Here is a 19527-nt window from a genome sequence, read left to right as displayed (position 1 = left end):
TTTCAAGTTGAACAGATTAATTTACTGGTGATGTTATTTTAAGTTAGTTCTTCTACTCTTTTTTCTAAAGGTTTTTTTCTATTCTATTTTTTTGTAAACCTAAGTAACATTAACGTGTACAAATAACAGTATTTATTAAAACTCACTAAATACAAGGAAATTGAAAAAAAAACCTATAACAAATAATATCCTTTCCAAATTCCGGTCAAAATTGAATTTTATTTATTGTACTTACCTGTACTAATATAAATTTCATTGAAAGGAAATTACGAACTTTAGACAATTCAAATTTTTTTTTTGTAGGTAAATATTTTTTAGTCACCAATTTATTGCTAATACCTACCATTTTTTCCCGATTGCTTTTTTTACCGATTACACTTTTTTTAATAATATATTTCTAAAATTAATTTAATTCAAATTTCAATTTTGTTCAAAACAGGAAAATAAAACAAAGCAGTTTTTGTTTCAATAGGAAAAAAATATTTTTATTCTTTATCCATACCTTTTTTAATTTAATATTGTGGTAAATCACGTACACCCGAGAGAAAGAGAGAGAGAGAGTGAATCGCGATAAAGCCGTGAAATGTGTACAATAAATGAAATTTTTCTGATTAAACGTAACCAAACGTAAATTACATGTGTTTTTCGTTTGTATTTTATTGAAAAACAAACGACAAAAAAATAAATCGTGTTTAATATTAAACACAATATAAAACAAAAAGCTCAAAATCAGCACACCGGTATATTCCAAATAATAATTTAATATCCTTTTCCTTGCTGTCCTCATTTCATTTTAAATTTTCACATGTACTCTTTGTTTTTTTGGCATATTAAAAATATTTACCGTTGTATTGCATTCGAAGAAGCGAACATTTTACCATTTGAACTAAATCTGGGAATTTGAATTATTTTTACCTTGCAAAACCAGCTAGGGTAATTATAATATTATTTTATCAAGATATTTGAAGTTTTTTAAAATTAATTTGAAATGTTTCAAAACTATGTTATACAAAAATTTCATATTAAACTAGAGTTTTTAGAAAATGAAATAAAAAATTTAAATTTAAAGGTTTTCTAGAAAGTTTTTTTCCCAGACACTATCATATCTATAATTTTTTTAAAGCAGTTTTCTTAAATTGAATAGCGTTAAAAATTCCAATTGAAATTAAAACTAAATTCATCCTAAATATGGTGTTTAATAATAATTGAAATTAGGTTCGATTAGGTTAGTTCCACGCGGCTACCGTATAAAACACATAAGGCAATATGTTGCGATACCGTCAGATCCACAAAATCCCCTGTCCTCAAGAGAACCAACCCCAACTTTTCAGAGACCGGCTAATGCCCCTAGAATTAACGTTCGCCACATCCGTTGTCCGTAAAAGAAAAAATGGCCCAAGGCATCTCCGCCTTTTTCCTGCCAAAGCCGGATATGAGCAAAGGAGATGGGCCATCGTGATCTACACGGGTCATTCAACGTTGGAGAAGCATGCGGTTATGATGGATAAGAGAGAGAAATTTTTTCACTCACTCTGCGATTTTTCGACTCTACCTGGAATAGGCATCGAATAATGAAATCAGGAGCCTAAAAAGATTCCTCAAAAAAACTGAGTTTTTGAGATAGGCAACCTCTAATCTAGTCTTTGATGAGAAGTTGGTGGCCACCATAGTAAAACTTCACGCTTCTGCTAAATAAGGTGTAGCTTACCTACTCCACCGACTACGTCCACCAACCTGCCAACCAATCGACTTACATTTCATTTGATCTATTAATTTGTCAATTGAATTTATACCGCATTTTTATGGCTTCTACTCACGATTTTCCTTTGGAAATTTGCAGATCTAATTATTATAATGCCTGATATTATGATACTTATTTTCAGAATAATTTCTAAGAACACTTGTTATTTAAGCACCAGGGTACTCCCTGAGGTACTCGTTTTAATGTCTGTGAAATAAGCGAGTTGTACATAAAAAAAGCTTCTTATCAATTGAAAATATTGTGAATAACCATGAATGTCGAATTATTTTTTATTATAAAATGAAATTTTCAAATTTCACCCTTAAATTACCGTAAAATGTTAATTTGCTTTACATAATTTTTCTGCTTGCATTAATATTATTTGATTTCGACTAGATCAAAGCTGTTGGAATTTTAAATAATTTATAAATTTAGGCAGGCACACAACAAGTACTTCAATCTAACATTTTATTATCGTTACTAGTGAATTTAGTCAAGTTTCTAAGTAAAAACTACCTAAAACTTACAATGAATTTATTTTTATTTTCGTTGTTGTGCTTACTGTTATGTAACAAAACTGAAGGAATATGGAGACCATGTAATTTTTATTATGAATATTGGACTGCTAAAATGAAAACGATAACTTTTATTTTTTTCTTATAGCATACTGTTTTTTGTTACCCGAAACAGGATGGGGAAGAGCAGACTTTGACAGATATTATTATAATTATAAATTAAACAAGTGTCTTTTATTTACTTGGGGCGGCCAGGAACAGGGATCCAATGAAAATCGATTTGAAACTTTACAAGAATGTGAAAATGATTGCAAATGTCAATAAAATATGAAGAAATAAAATAAAATGTGTATCATTGTGTTTACTGAAAAAAATGTGGAAAATTAATATTGCTACTCGTACGATAAAGACGACGTCCATAGATCTTAAATGTTTCGAACAAGGAATTATTTTCTAAAATTGCATTTTCGTCACTGATATTGAGAAACAGGAAGTTGTGATTTGAAGATCACAAAGAATTTTTTTGATTTACTGGATTTTTTTACACAAATATTCCGTTTTAGTTCGAATGTTTACAGTTTCCGGTGGAAATTGTTTTTGCAATAATTATCAAAATTTCAACAATTATTTAAGTTTCAACTTTATCTATCGTTTTGTAATATTTTTCTGCTTCTACTTCAATTCAGTTCAGCTTTCATACTTATAAAGATTTTTCCTGTTAACCCACAGTTCACTGATTAAAAATTAAACCTTCTGTCCGAAAAATTTTGTTTTCAAAAAATTAATCAATATTCTTAATTTGTTTTCTTTTTGCTGTTTGAAAAACGTAAAATCTGTCCGCCCACAACTCTTTTCCCGAAAACATTAATCGCACTGATATTCTTGCACGTCCGAAAGCGAGGGCTTTAACAAAACATTAAAAATTTTTCAATTATGGCGGTAAAAAATAAAAAGACTTTGAATAAAAAGCCGCTTTTTTCTACTTTTATGAAGGCGACAAAATTTCAAAAATGCTTTGAAAATGCAAATTAGCATTAAAATAATTAATTTAGTTTTAAATTAATTTCTTTGAAATTTTGCGATTAATGAAATAATATAAAACAAGTAAAATTTGTAAAATTTTCATTTTCAAAATATCAACAAGAGTCAACGTTTTTTGAGTTTGTTAAATTAAAAAAAAATGAAGGGCGGGCTTATTTTGGTTGTCTTTATGTTCATTATGGCTACTCAAGCATATCCGCATGGTAAATATTTTATTAAATTTTGAAATGTGCTCACGAAAACGTTGGTTTTATCATACACTTACTATTTTCTTTTTATTTCTAGAATCATGTTTTTTGCAACCTACACGTGGACATGGCAAAGAAGAAATTCCTAGATTTTATTATGATGCGCTATCTCATTCCTGTAAGATATTTATTTGGGGTGGTGACGTCCATGGTTCAAACAAAAATAGATTTATTTCGAGACGACATTGCGAGAAAAATTGCTTATCTTAATAAAATTCACATTACGGTCATGGCTTTCAAAGGTGTTTCCTAGTTGTCTTGATCTAATAATTAATGCATTACATTATACTTATATTAAATTGAGCACACTTTCAACAAATATGCATTTTCTTTCTTTAATTTTAATGAAATATTTAACTATAACAAAGAGTTGACGTGCAAATTAAACCTAATGAAAATGTAGTGACTAAAGTATGTACTGTATAAAATGAAGCTTTCAATTAAATTAAAAGAAAAAAACTGAATAAACGTTTGTTCTAATAACAATATTAATAATCTATTCTAAACAATAACCTTTTTATGCAACTCTTTGTCTAGGATTATGAGCACTTACGTAATTGTTAGTTGGAAAATTTGCGGAACCTTTTTTATTCACACTTAGTAGTAATACACATAAAGTGGTATCCCGATGGTGTTCTGTAAAGAAAAAATAAAACGAAATTGCAAACCATTTAAATTAGCTTTCCGCAAAGTGTGACCCATGGGGAGCATGCGGCGTATTAAACTTCAAAATGTAGCCTATCATACAAGTAGCCAAAGAAAAATAATATATTCGATTGCGATTATTAAAATTTTTCAAAATCATTCTGAGAATTCAATCATAGATTGTAGATATAGGAACGTAATTTTTTTTTTTTTTGTAAATAGGTAATGTGTGAAACTGAGGTGGCCCATATTCATGCTCACATAGTACATATTTGCCCATAATTCACAAAAGTTTGACGACGGCTGATTTAAATGATTTGTAATGCGCAAATTTCTAAACGGCATAATTTACCATAAAAATATTAGCATTTTGTAAATTAATTTGATTTAATACAGCAAAAATATTTTTTCTCAATTCCTTTTACTTTCAAATATCTCTATTGGATGTAATTATTATTAAAAATTAACGCCTAACATTAATATTAACTATTGTGGAATTGAACTGGCGTAACTTTCACATTACCATCATATTAAATTGTCATTATGTCAAAAATCTATAATTAAATTCAATGGAATTATGATTTGAAAGTAACAATTGAAAAATATAATTAATTTAATCAAAGCTAAAGCCAATACATTATGCGTGCACTTTAATATTACATGTTTGTAGATTTGGAACTTTCATACATAAGCATGACATACTCGTACGTGTGTTATAGATGTAGCATAGAGAAAAACTATATGAAACGATGATATTCAGTTTTGTTAGATGAATTTTAGCTTGTATATTTATAATAGATATTAGTAATTTGTAATTTCTTCTTACGATAATTAGTCATTTAATTTAATGAAAGTATAGTTACTTTAATTATATTGGTAACTTGGTTTTAATAAAGTAATAAATAGCTCAGAAATTAATAATAATGGCAATGATCAATAATAAAGGGTAAAAATTTTCAAATATTATATAATTACGGTCATTTCTTATTTATTGTCACAGAAATTTCATAGTTTTTCAATTAAAAAATGAAATCGAATACACGCATGCTTTCAAAAATAGTACATTTACTTTTAAGAATTTATGTTTAGAATAGCTTGGTACTTAAATAAATAGCCTTAGCTCTAAAAAATATAAAGGTCCAATTTCAACAATTCTGTTATAAATAATAAATTAAAATTAAATTTCATAAAATTCTAAGATTTTTGTTATGAAAGTTTTACTCTTGCACCAATACGGGAGCAGAAATATAATTTACAAGGTTAAATTACATCCTTATAATAGAATGTTAAAAAATGGTACAAGTATAATAGTTTTCTTAAAATTTAAAAAGGTGAACTAAATTATAGTCGCACTTTTTTAAGTTTATTTTTAACTTTCATTATGTTTTGCTCTTAAATAATTTATTCTTGAGACAAAAAAGCAATAATTTTGCCCTCTTCTGTTCACAGAAAACTTTAATACACTGAAGAATAGGAGAGGAAGTCTTGTAATAATGTGCAAAATGAAGAAAGAAAATAAAACTGAATATTGTAAAATGAGTTCTTGTTCTTCGTCCTTTTATGCTTTCTTTAATAAGAAAAAAATTGCAATAATTTAGAAAGGAAATGAGGGGAGAGTTGTAGTAAAAGTTTGTCTGCAAAGTTGTTTTTTAATTTCATTTTTATACCTATTAAATTTAATAATAGATTTTTGTAGTATGGAACAAGAAACTATACATAAATTAAATTAAAATAAAAGAATGTTTTATAATAGAAAATAATTTTGGTATTCTGTGTATAATACGAGGAAACTTTCTGCAATAATAATTAATTTTATTGTCTTTCTATTTAAATGTTAAACTTAAACTAAGAAATATTTTGACCTAATTCCCCCAAAAAAATAATTGAGAGAATATTACTAATATATTTAATTAAATTATACATAAATTTTTTAAAAAATTGTTCGAACTTTTTTTTGTTGAACTAATACATTTAATTATTAAGTTATTTTATGTTATTTTAAGTTAATTAACTGGTTTCTTAACCATATTCGTACCATACTAAATAGGAGTTTCATTCTTAACACGCTAAATAGGAGTTCCAAATTGTACTTTAACCTCCATGCGGTGTACTCTGGAAACGGAGTGGAAAGCAAAAAGGTTAGTGAAATATGAGGTAGCGGGGTTTAGGTTTGCAGTCATGATTCACATCAACTGCTCGCTCCTGAGTCTTTTAGCCTGATTGTTGAAACTGGCCAATCAGCAATGACTTTCTTCACACAACAACAGCAGATAGATAAGGAGAAAAGCGAATCTTAACTTGAAAAAAATCTGATCAACAATTCCGATCAGAATGTTTTAACATGACACATTTTGCCAAATAAATCCTTAATTTTGTTCAAGATCGAAAAACAAAATACAGGTACAATAAAATTAAATTAATAAAAGTAAAATTGTTTTCTCTATAATTTTTTCTTGTTTCTAAGAAAGACTAAACAATAGTACTCAATTTCAAAATGAAAGGTATATGAAAAATACTTTTAAAAATAAATGGAATTTGCACTACATTACCTCCATTACAAATTCTAAAAATGAGAATTGATTTTTACTGAAATTGAAAACGATAAGAAAAATTAAAACAATATTCTAGGAAATTTATGTTTATTTTAAGATAAAAATCAAGAAAATAGCAGACAGTGAACAGAATGAGAAAAAAAAACGCGTAGGAGATTTTCAATGAAAATCATGAATCAACAAACTCAGAAAGGTGTTAAGTAGGCGGAAATAACTTTATTGTTGAAATATTAAATGAAAATCAATACAATGAAAATTGTTTATTTAAAGTAAGAATCCTATTAAATTTCAATGTTGGCATTAGGTGTACAAAATTATATATATACAACTATAAAATTAGATTCGAAAATTGTTTATGCAAAAAAATAATAGCAAAATTATCTTAAGAATTTTTTCTTATTGTATTGAATTTTCCATGTGAATTCTATTCTAAGGTTTGACACGTAATCGTAACTTCCAGTTTTCTCCATTATGTGCATAATAATAAAGCCGCTATTCTCAATGCTTACATTAATTCATAACACATAATTATACTACCTGGGTAACTCAGTAATAAAAATAAATTCTCCTCCAATGAGCATAACATTCAAAAAACTATTATTTAATATTCAAAAAGCTTCAATAACATTCTCCCGTAATCATTTATTTATAATGTTTGCTTAAATGTTTATTAAATTAAGAAATTTTCTATAATACTCTGACCACATACATAAACTAAAATCCCTCAACAATATTAAGAATTTGTTTTTTTACCAAAACATAATTATTTATTATGTGCATTTTGTGTATACACTGAGCGAAAGGTTGTACAATAATATTGCTGCAGTATCAACAACCCATTAAAATTGAAGATGATAATCGGATTTTATAAATACCTAAAGCGAAATGTACTTAGTTCGTATAGAAGTTCATTTTAAAAGTATTTAACTAATAAAATTCATCGTAACTCAGGGCATCGTAAAGAATTATTGTTATATGAACAAAATTTTGCTTACATATAAAGTATTTTTAAATTGATAACTTGCAGTTATATTACGAGCATTTTATTTTCTGTTGTTGTAATTTTTCAATTAGAAACAAATTCATAATTTGCTAAAGGATAGAATACAGATTAAAATATTAATATGGATAAAATCCGAAATAAAATTAATTGTCTCACAAGAAATTTTGAGAAAAATTCTGGAAAATTTAATTAAAATATTTTTGATATTAAAGAATTCGTACATCCTGGCCTTCATATCCGGCATCTCATTGTATAGCATCATAATCTTATTTAAAGCATCATAGTTCTCTTGTTTTAATAACAAATGTTCAGCAAAAGCGTGATGTATGAATCTTTTTAGATTTAGTAGTTAACAAAGGATCGCACGCCAATCTACTCCGGGCACAATTTATTTTGTCGGAGAATTTATGAGAATTTTTGTGTCTTCATAACTTCTCTTTTTAAGCTAATTACATATTAGATCTCTCTTTAACGAGAGACTTGGCAGTGCCGTTGCCGGTGTCCGAAACCAATTCCTAACGGTTGGGGATCTGGAAGTGGCGGCAACAGAAATCATATACAAAATGCGTATGGCTACAGCTCACCGTTGATAAGGCTCAACAGCAAAAGGAATTCTTAGGTCGAGAGGCTAAGAAGGACATCCAGGAGGCTGTTTAACAAGGCCAAAAACACCAGGGACTGGGAGCCCTATAGGGTCACCTTAACAAATTACTAAAAAAAATTACGGAGAAGCAAGAAATTGAGCTGGCGGAATCTCTGTGGGGGCATCCCTTGGAGCTCATGGTGAAATCACACTTTCCTGGCTGCAGGTCTCTAGACGATCATGACGGCGGGTGGGCATGAGTCATTATATCACATGGTTCCTACGCGCACTTACAAGGTCACAAAGACTATTTTCACCAAAGGGAGGATAGACTGGGCAATTAATTCGTTTGGCGCCTTCAAGAGTCCAGGTGCCGATGTCCAGGGTGTACTTAGCCATCCCTGCAAAGAGCGCTGGGTGTTCTTCTGCTACATATTACAAATATGTTCAGGGCAAGTCTGGCTCTGGAGTACGTTGCGACTATTTGCAGGCACGTAAAAGTTGTTGTCATCCCGAAAGAGGGAACAAGGGACGCAGCCGAGGCTGAATCATATTGGCCTATCACTTTGACATCTTTTCTACTAAAGGCTTTAGAAAAGGTATTAGCTTTAGAAATCAAGAAGAAATATCTCGTTACATATACAATACATCCTACAGGCCCACATGCCGGAAAATTCACGTCCGTATGGTACACGGATAGCTCTAAAGGCGATCGGGCCACGGGTACTGGTGTATACGGCCGCAACTATAGGTTCTATGCGCCTTTGGTAGTAGGTCCCTCCGTTTTTCAGGCGTAGGAAATGGCGCTTGCACGGCGGCTCGTGGAAATGTTCCATCTTTATAGTTTCCGACTGTCAGGCTGCTTTGGCGGCACTTAAATCATCAACTTTTAACTCGAATTAGTCTGGAGTTGCTTCAACAATCTCGAAAAACTGAGTGTGAATAACAAAATCACTCTTATGTGGGTTCCTGGCCATAAAGGAGTACCTGAAAATGAGGAGGCCGATCATTTGCCGAAGTTAGCGGCAAATACCTCCTTTATCGGGCATGGTCCGAGCGTGGGCCATTCTATGGGGTGTCTTGACCAGGTCGTGGCTGCCTGGGTGGAAAGGCGTGCTTTGGAGCTGTGGCGCTCGCGTGCGGGGCAATCGCGATCTAAAGACTTCTTTAGTCGACGGAGAGCCGCTCTCCACTGAGGGTTTTATCATGGTTTGTCACTGGTCGAGGGCCCTTTAACTCATATATACAAAAAATTGGTAGATCAAGTACGCAGCGTTGTAGATTCTGCGTCCGGGGCGCGGAGGACTCCACTCATGTCCTATTTGAGTGTGATGCCTTAGCCCGCTCTAGATACAGATTTCTTGGGGCCTTGGACATGGATTCTCACGAATCGGGAGGTAAAAATTATTCTAGAAAAATTTTTTGTCCCTTTACCTATTATGATTACTTTCATTTTTCTATTTACATTACGGTAAGTAACTAAATTGCCCGGATTTAATCACGTTCTCCCTATAGTCAATTAAAAATTATAGTCCTAATTTACAAACAATTTTTTAATATGGCATGTGTAATTATTACTTTGAATCAATTATTGTGACTCCATAAGGTCTTTTAGAAAACCTACATCTTTTATAAGCAAACTTGTGACCTACTTGGCTAAATAAAAATATGCAAAATTTTTAATTACACAAAAATTGTTTGCTAATTGTGATGATTTTGACATTTTCTGAATTTTTGTTTTGAATGCAATTGAATTGGTCAATGCTAAAGTCTCAGTAAATTATTTTATGCATAAACTAAATATTTCAAATTAAATTCTATTTTATATTTTATTAAGAATAAAAAATGTTGGTAAGAAATTTTTATTATCTCTTTTATGCTTCCATAAAAATAATATGGAAACAAAAAAAAAATTTGCACCTTATGTTCTAAATTTTTTTGTATATATACGAGAAAAGTGGAGTATAACTGAACAATCATTTGTGTTTTATGAAATTTAAATTATAAAAATATTTTCTTTATTTTTTAATTTACTAAATAATTATCTAAAATTACTGAAAAAAAAAGTACAATAAAAAAATACACGCGTGACAAATAAAGTAATTGCGGTAATACTGGAGAAAAAATGTAAAACAAAATTTTTTTTTATGTCAAAAGTTGTACAGCGAAATAAGTTAAAGTGTCAAGTGTCATATTAATGTGAAATTATTAATTGCAAAATAAAAAAAAATTGGTGAAAAAAAGTAATTGGTATAAGCGAGCTTCTATCAAATATTTTTCTATCAAAATTTTTTTTTTCCCGAACAAAAGTAATTTTCTAAACTGCGTTATTAAATAAAATGGAAGATTAACCATATTGCAGGGATAACGACGAACAAATACCTCAGAAAACGAAATATAATATAAACAATAAATTCCCGAATCCAATTGTATCTGGCGCCCAATAGTAACTTTCGAATAGAACGTTTACTTTAAGGCACTTTAGAATAGAAATTTGGAACTATTGATTACGTTTCCCTGTTTATACCTCCCCATGGCAGAATCTTTTCTGTATTTTACTTCTTATCATTCAATTTCAACCTTGAAATCAATTACATACACATAGTGATATAATAAATAAATTTTTTTTATGTGCAGGTCTTTCCAAAACATGAATATATAAATTGAATCAAAAATTCACTATGTGTCATAAATTTTGATATTTTATTCGTCTCTTGGTTTTCTAATAACAAAGTAATGAAAAATATTAAACCATAACCACAAGGACTTTTCTGATTAATTAAGATTGTTAAAGAGTTATAAATATCTAGAGTTTATCCAAGAAAATAAAAAAGGTTTGAAACGAAACAAGTTATTTTTTGTTAAAAATACTAATGAAGTTAATATGCCAAGTTTTGTTCCATTTCATTTACATTTCTTTATTTTCTTAAATGATATTAAACTTTTCTTATCTAAATGTTGACACTTCATAAAATTTTTGAATGAAAATTTTTTTGAAAAATTAAAATTACAAAATATAACAAAACTTTTGAAAGTAAAATGACAATGTAATTTTTTTCTGCCGATTAAAAGTGTCAAAAAAAACGAAACATTTAAGAAATTAATTTGAATATGAAAAATATTTTTGCACATAAAAGGAATGACTTGTGTGTTTCTCAAAATAAAGTTTCATTCTTTCAAGAGTTAGAAAAAAATTACAAATTCAGAATTATTATAATGAAATCCACTTGAAATATGTGGGGATGTACAGAAAAATATAACATAGATTTTAGAATTTGTACTATATTACCCTGATAATAAAATCACTGAAATTGAAAATCAAAGCATGTAAGGTCTCTCAGTGTCACTCATAGCAATTGTAAAACTAAAGCTATCTACTCAAATTGTATCCCTCATATACTAAACTTTCAATCTAGTTGTTATTTTTAACAATGTGTAGTATAACGCAGAGGTCGGAAACTGGACGGCGGAAGATTTTCAAAAAAAAAAATTTTATGCTAATATGCGGCCCATTCAAATAAAGCTTAAACAGAATTAAGATTTATATTTATCATACTCATTTTAACATTCCACATTGTAGTGAAATGTAATACGGTTCTAAAGTTCAAAGAGTGGAAAACGCTCAAATGAACAAGTATCAGCAAACTAGCGAAATGAAAAAATGCTACAATTTCCGGTGCGGAGAGTGGGGGAAAAATCTTACGAACAGTAAAATAGGTTTCTCACTGTGACTCTATTAGAGTGGATTTTTGTCACTAACCACATTGCGTCTCTTTACAGGCTCTATAAGTTTATTGATTTTTTTAAAAAATATCTTCGTCATTTACTTAATCGCACAAAAAGTTCTAAAAGGCCGCTGGTTGGCGGGCTCTGGCTTAATGTATCAAGCAGAATTCCAAACCCAAAACCTTATTTTATAAAATCATAAATTTAATATTGAGTGCAATTTATTTCTACATAATTTTTCATTACTACAAGCATAATTTATTCCGTATTCAATTCTAAAACAAAAATTTTTCATACATAAAATTTGTGATTTAAGTGTAAGCATTTAAACGAAAATGACATTCATATTAAAAAGTTCAGAGAATGCCAAATTTTAATTAAATACAATAAAAAGATGGCATGTACAGATAAACTTGCTAAAAACAACATTTTATTATCTAATAAAAAGTCTAAATTAAATGTTATATGAAATTATTTTAAGGGTAAACTAAAAGTTAAAAGTTTTGTTTGCTCCAAAAATAATTGCTTTTCTCATAATTTAATTTAAAATTTTTCTTGCCTTGCATCATAAATAATAATTGGTGTGTGTACCTATTGTACACTAAAAAAATGTGTACATACTAAAAAATTTTCTAATTTTAAAAGAAAATATTTTTTTTCTGTTTTTGTTTTTTAAGATGTAAAACCGTAAATTAAATCACAACGATATTATGTATTGCGGTATAGTATGAGTCTTTAACGCTTTAGTTAATACACAGTAGCTTGTATAAGATTCTACTCAGTAGCTTATGTGCAAAGAGGTTAAAATTAAATTTATTATGACTAAAAGGAGAGTTATATTTTTATGGAATTTTCGTTTTTATATGTTAAAGAGAACAATATTAATTAAAGAAATTTTCTTTAGAAGTCCACAAAAGATCAACTGAGTGTACTACAGCATTTAATTTAAGTCAATCCAGAACTAGTCCGTAATAATGTCTTCAACACTTTAGGAGAATATGGGATATGTGCTGAAGATGTAAACCTCGATTTTAAAGGTCGGAAGGTACTGGATGTTATCGAAAAAGCTGGTTTTGCAGATGTCGATTTAATTTCCTGGTGAATATGGGGGATGAATATGGAGTTAGTGCACATTCTGAGGGTAGTCATGACTCCGGAATCGACTGCTACTTGGATGGTGAACGGGAGGGACTCGATTATCGTTATATACGTTAGAGTAATGTTAATGATTGGATGGTATGGGCTACGAGTTCCGTTGCAGGAAAAAGAGGGATGAAGTGCATTGAGGAAAGGCTAACTGTACCCCAGAGTCGGCACTACTGCTCTTATGACGAACGTTATGCTTGTTTTTGGTCAAGGAACTTGCAAAAAAAATAAATAACGAAATGAGGAGGGGGAGTGACGTCATTTGGCAGAGACTCATACATATAAGGAAAATATAATTTTCTAGTCATGTGTGAATTAAAAGAGGGCAAAGACGTGTTATGGTCACTTGGTAGTGATATATTATTTGAGCTGTGGGCCTTCTTTACTATGGCATAGTATAAATGTTCGTCAAGTGGACTCGCAAAATTTTATTTACCCTTACTCCCCTAGGGAAAATATGGCTTTAATTTGACATCACCATCTGGCTCTATTAAACACTTCCTTAACATGATCCTATGTTAAGATGTTAAGATGTTAACATGATGTCCGAATTTACGCTTTCTAGTTTCACTCCAACTAATCTACGCCAAGTATTTCTGTGGCAACCGGGGTTTCTCGATCCTTCTGGATAAGTTCCCTTAAAGGGTGTCCCAGCCACCTTTATTTTTTGCTTCGTTTTTGCAGTTTAAGTAATTCAATTTTTTAAAAAAGAAATATCATTCAACTTCATTGGTCATTAATTTATAGGGAACAATCATTATAATAACCAATCTAATAATTCTAATCAAATTCTGGATATTTTTAAAGTAAAGTTAATAAATCTATTTTTACATAAATGCTTGACATATGAAATACAAAATCAATTCTAAATTTAACGAAATCTAAAATAAAAAAGAAAATTTCATATAAGAATTTGAACAAGGGGTGTGACATTAAATTAAAAATAATATGATAAAGAATAGAAATAGATTTAGGTATTGACATTATCTCACCTGAGATCAGCTATATAAATAGTTAAATAACATCTTACAAAGAATGAACGAAAATCTATTTAAACTTTTAAGGGAAAAAAGGGATAACATAAAGAACATCTTTGAATTTTGTTTGACATTTTGATATTTGTATATTGAATTTTATTGTTTTGTATTTTTTATTTATTTTTAAATTCAGTTGAAGGTTGAGTTTTTAATTTAGATATAAAGGAACTTTCAAATAATGTCAAATAGAAAGACAAAATAATTTAATGTAAAACAGAACAACATTAATATTCTTGAAAAAGAAATTTGAAAATTTCATGAAACTTAAAAATTTAAATTAAAAAAACAAATATGAGAAAAATAGGCAAATGAAAACTTTTTGAAAACGTTACTGGCAAAATATTGTACAAATTCAAAAACATGCATTCATAACAATTTAAGATAGCGGGTCTTGTCCTCATTTCTAAATTATTTAATTGTTTTGCAAAGTTTGGAGTTTTCTTAGTTATTCGGCAGATCAATAATCCATATACTACATTCGAATGAAAGAAACTGTAATAGAATTCTAATATTATTTAACCTTAAATCTAGTTTTTCTTTATCTTTAGATTTTCTGTTCTTAATAGTAGATATTTACATAGGTCTGGAATCAATAATAGTGTATTTATATTAGTCAATTTTCTTCAGTATTTCAACATTGCCGTCATTAATCTTGTTTTGTTTACTATAATTTATGTCCCTATAAAATTTTGCTCAGGCATCTGCATACATATAGTTATATTTTGTCCATTTATATTCATATTTGCTATTTTCGTTTACATAAATTAAAAACAATGTAGGTCCTTGGGAGCTGCCTTGTAGCACGCCGTATTCAACCGTTTTCATATTGCTCCTAGATTTTTCAGAATATTGCATTCTATCCTTTAGGTAACTATAAAACAATTTGTGTGATGTGCCAACAATTCCAAAAATATTCAGTACTTTGAGTAAAATGTTTTTATCTACAGTGTCAAAGGCTTTGGAGAAATCTTGGAAAACTATTGCTATTTTATTCTAATTCTTTTTCGATATGAGCCATCATGTCAAATGTAGTTCTTGTTGTTTTAACTCCTTTTTGAAATCCATACTGATTATTGCTTGAAATGTCATATTTTATTCTGATAGTTGGGAATCAATTATAATTTCAAACATTTTGTTAGTTATAGATGATACATTGATTGGTCTGAAGTTATTTACATTAGAGTCATTTATGTTTTTATACAAAATGTAATTTTTGAATAAAACTCACAGTATGATTCCAAAATTACTACGTAAATTCGGGAAATTTTAAATTTTTAAACAAATAGATATTTCCAAAAATTCACAATTAAAGTTTTCTAATAAATTCAATTGAAAAAGCAACATGTTACTTATACAAATATTAAAAATATTTAATGAATAATGTTATTTCTCTTGTTTCTTGTTGTGTATGTTCTAATTTGCTCTATCCTCTATATACATTAAAACACATAATATGAGAATGTTAGTGTTTATATATTAATAATTTTCACAGAAACAAAAAGCAAAAACTGAATAAGAAAAAATTAAAATTTCAATTTTCAAATTTAATTGACCTACATTTATTTATTGATGCAATTAGTTCCCTTGCACATATAGCAGCTTTTATCGTGGGAATACATTTTTGATGTTTTAATGTACGCTTCATCATTGGAGCATAACAAAAACAATATTGTATAATGCAAAAAACTCTAAATTCCCTATATGAAAGTTCATATAATGCATGTAAAAAAATTAATTTTAAGCACGTCATGTGGCTATAAAATTCTTGTAATTAATTCAAAATTTTCAATAAAATTTGAGAAAAAAAAAATAATTATGTTTTGTTAGAATTTTTTTTTGTAATTAAAAAAAAATTTGAATTTATTGAACTTTGATCTCAGTGAATTTTATTTGTATATTTTGTTGTCTAGATTTTCCAGCTTGATTCTTAATGAGAAATGTTACTCAATTAAGAGAATACGCAAAATTAAGAAAGAAGAGTTTGTTTACCGATTAGTTACCCTCTATAAGTAGTAAAATTTGAGGAAGCTGTCCATTTATTTAATAATAAAAATTGTAACTTGAATTGCCCCTATTATTTAGGAGCTCATTTTACCTGTTTACCTACAAACAGTTTACCAAATTATCAGTGCAATTTTATTACAAATTTCGCTCTTAAATGAATGAGCAATAAAATTTTAAGCTTATTTATTAATATTTTTCTCATTTTAATATTGATAATAAATATATTCTCAAATAAAATTTAAAATAATATTTTAAAATATTTTTTATTGCTTAAAATTACTTCATAAAATCATAAATATCTTATCAAAATGTAGACATTTTAAATTTAATGCTCATTTAAAAAAATTTTTAGAACTTGTTAAATTCAAAAATCATTTTAATAGTTTTATTAATTACTCAGAAATACATAAATTCTCTTAATTTATTGCATTTAAACTAATAAATAATTTCAAAGTTATTAAATATAAAATATTTTCATTTTACAAAATAATATTTTTGTTTAATATTGAAAGCTGCTATTAGTAGAACTCATGCTGATTTGCAAGCATAATTTTATTAATTATCAGCAATAGTCTAAAAGACAACTTTTAGTGAATTGTAAAATTTATTCATAAAAGTAAGATTAAAGTGTTTTAATTCATTTTTTAAAAACCAACTTGACAGCCTTCATTCTACGTGTAGCAAAACAACATTATTTCGTAATCATAAAATTTGTTGAAAATTTTTGAGAAAATATTGAAGGTGATAACAGATTTAATGAAAATAACAGATAAATTTAAATTTTATGATCTTAAAACAAAATTAACAGATTGGTGTGTAAATTGGAATTCTAAAAATAATAAATTGTAATCATGATTAGAATTGACGTTTTCGATATTTCATTTTATAAAAGTTGAACAGCAAACTTTAAAAGCTTCTTTTTAAAAATTGTAAAAATGCTATAATTTTTGTATTGGTCATACAAGTTGAATAAACCTGCATCAGAGCTTTTTAAAACTATTAATCAAATAATGAAATGAATAAATATTGCTCACGTTGCCGTCACCCTTCGGTATATTTTATTTATTTGATTTATCGAAATGAATACTCGCGATTGTCACTTTAGTTAGCGAGTACAAGGGTCATTGTCTCAATTGTAGATTTGTAAGTTTTCTAAATTACTTTATTTGTATAGAAAAACCGTTTGGCCTAAAATTTATCAGAGCATAAAAAATTAGTGAAATAATGATTCTTTTCAATAAAATAGTTGAAAGCAATAAAATAATTTCCCTCTCCTATATTGTTAGAATCTCTATTTACTCTCATTTCAACTTTTTGTTTTTTCTTGATCTTGACCAGCATGCCTGCAGAAGAGGGAGATCTATGGAGACGGCGCTGCACGCGGGGGTCACGTAGGAGGACGTGTCTCTGCAGTACAAGGAGTATACATTGGCTGCTTTCTTGGATGTTGAGGGTGCTTTCAATAATGTGAAGGTTGAGGCTATCGTAGGGGTTCCTGAAAATGTAGGAGTAGAGGAGGACATAATCAGATGAATAGAACAAATGCTTACTACTAGGGTGGTGGTGGCCGAGTGGGGCTCAAGTAAAGTGTGGATGCTGTCGGTGAGGGGCACTCCTCAGGGGTGGTGCTGTCGCCATATCTGTGGGTCCTGGTTATGGAGGGTTATCTTAGGCTCATGGGAGATAGTAGAGTTACTGCCTATGCGGATGATGTGGCAATCCTGGTCTCGGGTAAATACCCGGAAGTACTGAGTGCAATAATGCAGGGGGGCCTTGATAAACTGGATGGCTGGGTGCGGGGATACGGTCTTTCTGTGAACCCCGTAAAAACGGAGCTGGTGATGCTCACGAGGAAAAGGAAGGTGCCCGGGTTTGCCCTGCCTAGGATGGCGAGAGTCGAACAGGGCTTGGCGGGTTGTGCGTGATACCTGGGCGTGATTATGAATAGTAAGCTGCTGTGGAGGGAAAACATAGAGAATAGGGTAAGGAGGACCACGACTGCGTTGTTTGCCTGCAAGGGGGTCTACTGGTTGTATAAGTGTATGGTTAGGCCTATTCTGACGTATGGGGAATTGGTCTGGTGGCCAGCAGTGCTTCGGGATAGAGATAGGAGGAAGTTGGAGAGGGCGCAGCGTATGGCGTGTGTTGGGATGGCAGGTGCATTTCGTACTAAACCCACTTTGGGTTTGGAGGTTATTCTCGACTTGGATCCGGTGGGTAAGCAGGTGAAAGCGGCGGCTGCGAGGAGTGCCTTGAGGTTAGAGGCGATGGGCATATTTAAAAACAGGGAATACACACACAGTAGAATTCTCGGAATATGGAATGCGGCCTATGGACATTAGACCTGATTTTTTGGTGCCATATACCGACTGGAGGGTTGATTATGGGGTTGTGGTTCCACAAAGGGAAGATCGTAGTGTTGGGGGGGGGGGGGGGGGGGTGGTTATGCACGCATGAGGGGTTATCCATTTACACGGATGGTTCTAAGACCATGGATGGTACGGGGGCGGGGGATTTCTCCGAGGAGTTGGGGATAGAGCTATCAATTAGGCTGCCTAAAGGGCGTGGGGTCTTCCAGGCAGAGATTTTGGCGGTGCTCAGGGCGGCGGAATTGTCTGCCACAAAACCGCTGGAGGGATGCGAGCTGGCAATTTTTGTCGATAGTAGGGCGGCGATTGGGGTCCTATTTGGTTTTGTCGGCTTTGGTGGGTCGATGCAGAGGGGCACTTTGTATAATGCGCAGGGTGACTGTGTGCTGGTTTCCCGGTCATAGCGGGATACGAGGTAATGAAATTGCAGATCGTCTTGCGAGGGCTGGGGCTGGCGGAGAAGTAGACGCGTCGGTTCGCCTGCCGCTGAGGGCTTATCTTGCCGTCATAGATGGCGAGTGTAAGAGAAGGAACGGGGTTTTGTGGCGGAGGCTCACACGTGTAGGGTGACCAGGGTAATGTGGCCTATCAGGAACGAAAGGAGGACGAGGAAGCTGTTGACGTATAATAGGGCTGATCTCAGCACACTGGTTGGGGTCCTGACAGGGCTTTGCCTTTTGGGGAAAACGGCCAGGAGGCTTGGGGTTGCTATGACGGATGTATGTCGTGGATGTCGAGATGTGGCGGAGGTGGAGAATGTGGAGCATGTCCTCTATGCCTGTCCGTTTCTGATGTGGAAGAGAAGGCATGCCTTGGGGGCTTATTTTTACGATGGCCTGGGGGACCTTTCCGGGGTGTCTCTTGCGCGGCTTTTGTGTTTCGCCAGGGAGGTTGGCTGGTTTGGATAGGGGGTCTTG

At 30.9% G+C, this 19527-nt stretch overlaps 1 protein-coding gene across 1 annotated transcript in view; it reads right to left on the bottom strand.

Moving 5' to 3' along the window:
• The window catches only part of LOC129608410 (uncharacterized), a 33557-nt gene that overhangs the window by 1055 nt on the left and 12975 nt on the right, over positions 1–19527 (bottom strand). The window lies entirely within an intron of this gene.

This window comes from Condylostylus longicornis, unplaced genomic scaffold, assembly GCF_029603195.1.
Source record: "Condylostylus longicornis isolate FDR11 unplaced genomic scaffold, ASM2960319v2 ptg000031l, whole genome shotgun sequence".
Classification (NCBI taxonomy): Eukaryota; Metazoa; Arthropoda; class Insecta; order Diptera; family Dolichopodidae; genus Condylostylus; species Condylostylus longicornis.
Note: the sequence above shows the minus strand (reverse complement) of the source record. Positions and strands in the feature narration are given on the sequence as shown.